This window comes from Cibotium barometz, chromosome 4, assembly GCF_041138505.1.
Source record: "Cibotium barometz isolate CiBa-2024 chromosome 4, ASM4113850v1, whole genome shotgun sequence".
In the NCBI taxonomy this organism is placed as follows: Eukaryota; Viridiplantae; Streptophyta; class Polypodiopsida; order Cyatheales; family Cibotiaceae; genus Cibotium; species Cibotium barometz.
The window spans coordinates 38,015,124-38,022,371 of NC_141049.1; positions in this window are offsets into that span (position 1 = coordinate 38,015,124).

Consider the following 7,248-nt stretch of genomic DNA (forward strand, 5'->3'; position numbering starts at 1 on the left):
CTCCTAAACCTTGTGTAAACATTGCAGCTTTCACTTCAAGCATATTTACATCCAGTGTAAAAAATCTTCCCACTCTATTGCCTTTGGAACCAACCTCCACTTGTCTTTAAAGTCTTCTACATACTAACCATCAGAGCTAAAGTGCACCTACAAACCCTGCTCAATTATCTGGCCAACAGAAACCAAATTCTTTGTAATATTTAGAATGTGAAGTACATGTGCGAGATACTTCACCTTACATTCTGCATAGACAATGGCACATTTCCAACATGAGAAATTGGATGAGTAGTATCATCCCTTGTTTTAACAAAACCTAGTTTTTTGGATTTTTATAATCCTTAAACCACTTGCTATGGCTGGTCATGTGGTTCGAAGTACCTAAATCCACATACCATACATCATCATTGCATGCGGATACATCATTTTCCGACACAGCACTAACCATGTGTCACATAACAAACAACCTTTCATTGTCCTCATTACTTCTGCTAAAGAATGCATAATTATTTTACTACAGTTTTTTATATCATTTTGCTTCTTATAGCAATCTACCTGTACATGCCCAGATTTGCCACAATAAAAATAACCTCGTATCATTTTGTTGCCTTTGCCAATTTCCACAACGTCTTTGATTCCCTCTACATCTGAACGGGCTTCTTCCACCTATGTTGTTGTGATTCATGGGACTGTTGTTGGTGGCCATAATTTTGATTACCTATTCGCCTACCACCTTGTCCATGGCCTCGGCCTCTACCTCATTCTCTAGATTCACTTGTGTAGAAGGCATGTTTTTCATGAGCAATAGGATTTGCCTGGAGAGGCAACGATTGGAATGGAAAGATTGACACTAGAGAAGGTCGTGGTGGCACTCTGTGAGTCTGACTTGCCTTTGTTTTGTGAAGATTGGTCTTCACCCAAACTCTTTTCTTCAACGATTAACATTGCCACCAAATCTATAAAGCTGGGAATGTTCTCCCAAGTCTCAATAGACGTCTTGAATGCCTTGTATTGTGGTCCAAGACAACGTAGACATACTTCCACCTTATCATCATCAACAACATAAATACCAATCGATGCAAGGGATTCCATAATGCCCTTGATCTTCAAGGCATAATCATTTACATACATGTTTTTCTTCTCCATAGTATGAAGCTCATTCTTCAATTGAATCTTTCGTGCCTTGGTGTTAGTTTCATACAACTTCACCAAGGTGTCTCATGCCTCCTTGGGTGACTTGGCATCCTGTGTATGTCCAATCATGGTGTCCTATATACTAATAGAAAGCCAATACATGACTTTTCTTACTCCTTGATTCTAATCCTTGTATTCTTTTACATATGCAGTAGTTGGATTAATCTCAGGTATCTCTGGAGCATCTTCATGTTCACCTTCAATGTAGTCCCAGTAGCCTTTTTCAATTAGAAAATTTGTTAATCTAAACCTCCAAGCATGGAAGTTGTTCTTGTTAAGTTTCTTTGCAACAATCTGTCATTCGACATCTTATCTGCAACACAAACTCACCAAAAACATCACTCTTGTTTATCATGCACAAACTGTTGTATTCTCTACAATGGTAGTATATTGCACCCAAAATGTCATAACCAGTGACCTCAATTTGCATACATAGGTCTAATAGCACCTATAAGACCTCTTTGCAGTACGCGCAATATCTTCACAACCAATTTTCTTTTTCCTACAATTCCAAAAAAAGAATTTTGCAGAGAATCGAAACTTACCTGCAGTGCACACGACGCGAACGCCTACGAACTGAAAAACAGAGGTCAAGACGTGGCCGAAACGTGTTTTTGGCCCAAAAACTACTGTCCAAAGGATCCAAATAATAGTATAGTTAACCCTACAGCTCTGCTCTCAATAGCTCCTCACTTGAAGTTCATTGCCAGTGCCTCCCGAAGAGCTCCCAATATAAGGGTGTAGTAGCCTACACCAAGGGGAAAGAGTAGGTGAAGCCCTTATCCTCATACCGCTTCATGTGCTTCTCTTGCTTGCTACGAAGCTTCTTAGCATGAACCAGGTTCTGATACCATGAAAAGATGCAGGGAGGAAGAGAGGTTGCGCTCTTACAAGCACAGACACACTCACACAAACCCTAGAAGAGAACACACAAGATGAGAGGCTGAAAAGTGTTCTTCTTCTTCTTCACAACAAAAGGGTTCTACCAAAAGATAAGTGAAATACAACATAAGTACTAAAGTACCATGTACATGTGGTCCATAATGTGAACGTGCTAAGTGAGTGAGCTGGCAAGATACGTATGCCATAACTCAATGAGACAGACTAGTAGATGGTGTAGTCCAACTGTACAATCACAGGCGAAGATTTATCATGTCAGCATCCTACTAGACATGCCACTGATGTAAGTGGTGGAAATGGTTACCTAGCCATATCATAAGTGTTAGCTCGTGTTGAGCTTGACATCTCAATACTCTAAACTCTAATTTTTTATAATTTTTGTCTCTTGACTTCAATAATAAAAAAACTTGTGTATTCGTGAAAACTAGCAAAAATCAAGAGTTTTATTTTTTTTGATGATTTTTTTGTTAATTAAGCTACCTAGTGCGAATGCTAACATGCTAATGTAATCCACTGCAACAAAAAAGCTAGTTAACATGCAAAAATTAAGCACCTAATCTCTATGTTTGTTACCATATTATAGTAGTGATGTGTGTGAACACACTTAGGACCGCCGGGGCACTTTTTCCCTCACTAGGAGGTTTTTTTCCCCGTGCATTGTATATACGCCCATTATCTTCTAGGGCTTGTCATCTTTCATTTTGGCACTCATAATACACTACTGTGTTGTGCTCAAGCTTCCTCATCTTCTTGAAGTTGTGTGTGCATTCCTGCAACCCTAATTCCAACAATTGGTATCAGAGCAGGCTTCCTTCTCCCGGGCAGCATCACCGGCACCTGCCGCTTCATCTCCTCCGATTGCAACGAGGTTTCACGAGCGTCTGCAGGTTAGTATATGCCGTGGGAAAGCCCGTAGGGCTCGGTCGTTTCAGAATTTTGATCTGAAGTCATTTCGCCCTCCGTTTTTGCATTCCAAGTACTGCGCAGGCAAAATCGTCCTACTGTGCAGATTTTCTGTCAAGATTAAAATCTGCAGGACAGGTGCCCATTCGTCTGTTTTGGGCTGTGCTGCATAGCACAGGTCGATTTTATACAGGTTTACCTCTTACAGACAGCATTTACATCTAGTAGTACAGTCATTGGCCATGGCTGACAACAATGATGTATTCCGCATGTTGGCTGCTGAGGATAAGTTGGATGGCACCAACTATCCATTGTGGGCATATATGATGCGACATGTATTGGTAGCAAAGGGGTTATGGAACATTGTGCAGGGTATTGATGCACGTCCTATTGTGGCTGGGAATGCTGCAAACACATCAGAAACAGGTACTGTAGATGATGGTGCAGGCACAAGTGCTGTAGCAGCTGTTCGAGAACCACCACTTTCAGCAGAGCAGATTCGTTGGGATGGTAGAGATGCGCAGGCTCATGCCTTGGTTGCGCTGTCTGTCAAACGTACCATTATCCCACATATTCGCTCCTGCAGGACTTCTAAGGATGCTTGGGATGTACTTGCCACATTGTATCAGGCAAGAAATGAGGCTCGTGTTGCTTACCTCCGAAAACAGTTGGAGAATGAGCATATGAACGAAGGTGATTCTATGGATAGCTTTTTGACAAAGATCAAGGATTTCAAAGAGCAGCTCGTTTCTGCAGATGAAATCCTGTCAGACAGTTCACTTGTGCAGACTGTTTTGAATGGTCTACCAGATTCTTATCAGGGTTTTGCTTCCACTCTTCGCTTGATGATGAAAGGCAATCCCAATGCCTTATCATTTGAGGAGTTAGTTTCTGTTTTGCTGCAAGAAGACCAGTCAAGGCAAAACAGGAATAATATGCGTGTCGCAGATCAAGCTTTCGTTGCTAGTCAGAGAAGCGGGAAAGGTAAAGCTGGCTTTTCTTCTAGTAAGCAGAAATCTGCAAATGCTGCGCAACCAAAGAAGGAAGACAAAGATGAGAAGAAGGGTGACAAACAGAAGACATTTTGCAAGTACTGTAAGGGAAATGATCATGTCATCAAAGCGTGTCCTAAGCTGGCTGCGAAAGAGGCTAAGAAGAAAGAGGCTAGTATGGCTGTTGCAGATGCCTCCCCTTCTAACAATGAATCTGCTAATGTTGTGCTAGATACAGAATGGGCATTCAATGCGCAGTGCAGTTATGACCCATCTTTGCATGACACATGTATGTCTGCAGTAGATTCAGATGTATGGTACTTTGACAGTGGTGCCACTAAGCATATCACCTCGCAGCGCAGTTTATTCACTTTCCTTGAGTCTGCTCCCACAGGGAATACTGTCACTTGTGCCAATAACTCCTCTTATCCCGTTAAAGGAGTTGGACAGTTTGTGCTGAATGTTGCAAATGGCAACACCTTTACACTTTTTGATGCATTGTATGTGCCAGGGATCAAAAAGAATCTGCTGTCAGTCTCCGCATTTGCCAAAACAGGTTTGGTTGTAAAATTTGTGGATGACAGATGTACTGTTCATGATCTCTCTTGTGGTGACATCATTGTAGCATCTGGTTCACTATGTCGAGGGCTGTATAAGCTCAATATGGATGGCAAATGTGTAGAGGATTCAGCATGTGCTATTATGGATACGCAGGCTATTTCAAATGCAAAACTGTGGCATGCACGTTTTGGTCATCTGAATTTTGCAAGTTTGCTGCGCATGCAGAAATCTGAAATGGTGTCTTCTTTGCCTAAGCTTGAGGCACCTGTCAAGCATGTTTGTGAGGGCTGCATATTGGGTAAAATGCAGCGTGCTTCCTTTCCCAAAGATGGATCAGTGAGAGCTGAACGCAGATTGCAGCTTGTTCACAGTGATGTTTGTGGACCCATGCAAACTCCATCATTTGGAAACTACCTTTACTTCGTGACTTTCATTGATGATTTTACCAGGCATGCATGGGTATATCCTTTGAAGGCAAAGTCCGAAGTGTTTTTGTGCTTCAAACAGTTTTTGGTTATGGCTGAAAATGTGTTAGAAAGTAAGATGGGCACCCTCCGTTCAGATCGAGGGGGGGAGTATATGTCTTCAGAATTTAATGCATTTCTGGCTGAGCGTGGGATAAAACACCAATGTACAGTGCCGTATACACCACAGCAAAATGGTGTGGCTGAGAGAAAAAACAGGTCTCTCATGGAAATGGCAAGATGTATGGTTAAGAGTCAAAGTCTACCACATGGTTTTTGGCTTGAGGCTGTCATGTGTGCCACTTATGTACTAAACAGGTGTCCCACCAAAGCATTACAGGTTGTCACTCCATATGAGGCTTGGCATGGGCGCAAGCCATCTGTTGGCCATTTACGTGTTTTTGGTTGCCTGGCATATGCATTAGTGCCTGTGCAACATCGCAGAAAATTGGATGACAAAGCTGTCAAATGTATTTTTGTTGGATATAGTGCTGAGAGCAAAGGCTATCGTTTGTATCATCCACAGACAAAGCGCATTTTGGTTAGCCGTGATGTTGTATTTGTGGAAGATGCAGTTCAGCCCTTGGTTTCATGTACTAAGGAGACAGATATCAGCTCACGTGATGTCTATGATACATTGTTGCCTCTTTTCAGTGGTGCACAGTCAAGTGCAATACCTCATGAGGCAGTTTTTCAGCCTATGCAGGTTTTAAATGATGGCACAGATCAGCCTATATCTGATGCAGATGTGCATGATGCACTTGAGGATGAGAGACAAGAGATTGAGGGCTCTAGGAATATGCCTAGATGGCTGGTGCAGACTTTGCGTGACAGCAAGTTGGATGCCCCTTTGTCTAGTCGCACTCGTTCTGGCTCTCATGGTGCCTCTTACGCGTCAGATTGTTATGCATTGGCTGTTTCTAGTATGTGCGATGAAAGTGATCCTGTTTCATTTGATGAGGCACAAAGTTCAGAAAATTGGATGGCTGCTATGCAAGCAGAATACGATGCTATTATGAAGAATGGTACATGGTCTTTATGTGACTTGCCCCCTGGCAAGAAGGCCATTGGCACTAAGTGGGTATACAAATTGAAGCGTAAGCCTGATGGCACAGTGGATCGCCATAAGGCTAGGCTTGTTGCAAAAGGTTATGCTCAAGAGAAGGGCATTGATTTTGATGAGACTTTTGCTCCCACATGTCGTATGACCACTGTTCGTAGCATCTGTGCATTAGCAGCTCATAATGGTTGGAATGTACATCAGCTGGACATAAAGACTGCGTTCTTAAATGGAGATTTGCATGAGGAGGTGTATGTATCGCAGCCTCGTGGTTTTGTTCAAAGAGGGCAGGAAAACAAAGTGTGCAGGTTAAAAAAGGCTTTATATGGTTTAAAGCAAGCTCCACGAGCTTGGTATGAAAAAATACATGCATATTTGACTGCACATGGGTTTCAGAATAGTCCAACAGAAAGCACTTTGTATGTTAAACGTGTGGATGGTGTACATCTAATCATTGCTCTCTATGTCGATGACATGCTGCTCACAGGACCAAATGAGAGTCATATTGCTGATTTTAAGGCTGATTTGAATGCCTCTTTTGAGATGTCAGATTTGGGGCATTTGCATCATTATTTGGGGATACAATTTAAGCAGTGTGATGGAGGTATTGCTTTGTGTCAGACAAAGTATATTGAAACATTGTTGCGGAGATTTGGCCTTGAAGACTGCAAGCCTATTGCTACTCCAATGGAGACAGGTTTGAAGTTGAGTCTTCATGATGCTGGAGATCACTTTGATGTCACACTCTATCAGACAGCTGTTGGTTGCCTCATTTATGTATGCATTACGAGGCCAGACATTCAGTTTGCAGTCTCACAGGTGAGCAGATTTATGCATAGCCCAGGCATTAAGCATTGGCAGGCAGTGAAGCGTATCTTTCGCTATTTGAGTGGTACTCGGCATCTTGGGTTGTTTTATCCCAAGGGGGGATCATTGCCGCCAGATTTACATGTTTTTTCAGATTCTGACTGGGCTGGTTGTTATGACACACGCGTGTCCACGAGTGGTTTTTGCTTCATGCTTGGAAGCTCATGCATATCATGGTTGAGCAAGAAGTAGCCTACTGTGGCCACTTCTAGTTGTGAAGCTGAGTACAGGGCAGCTTTCACAGCTACGGTTGAGTGTGTGTGGCTCAGACGCCTTATGGCTGATTTGGGTGTTGGGCAGCCATCTGCCA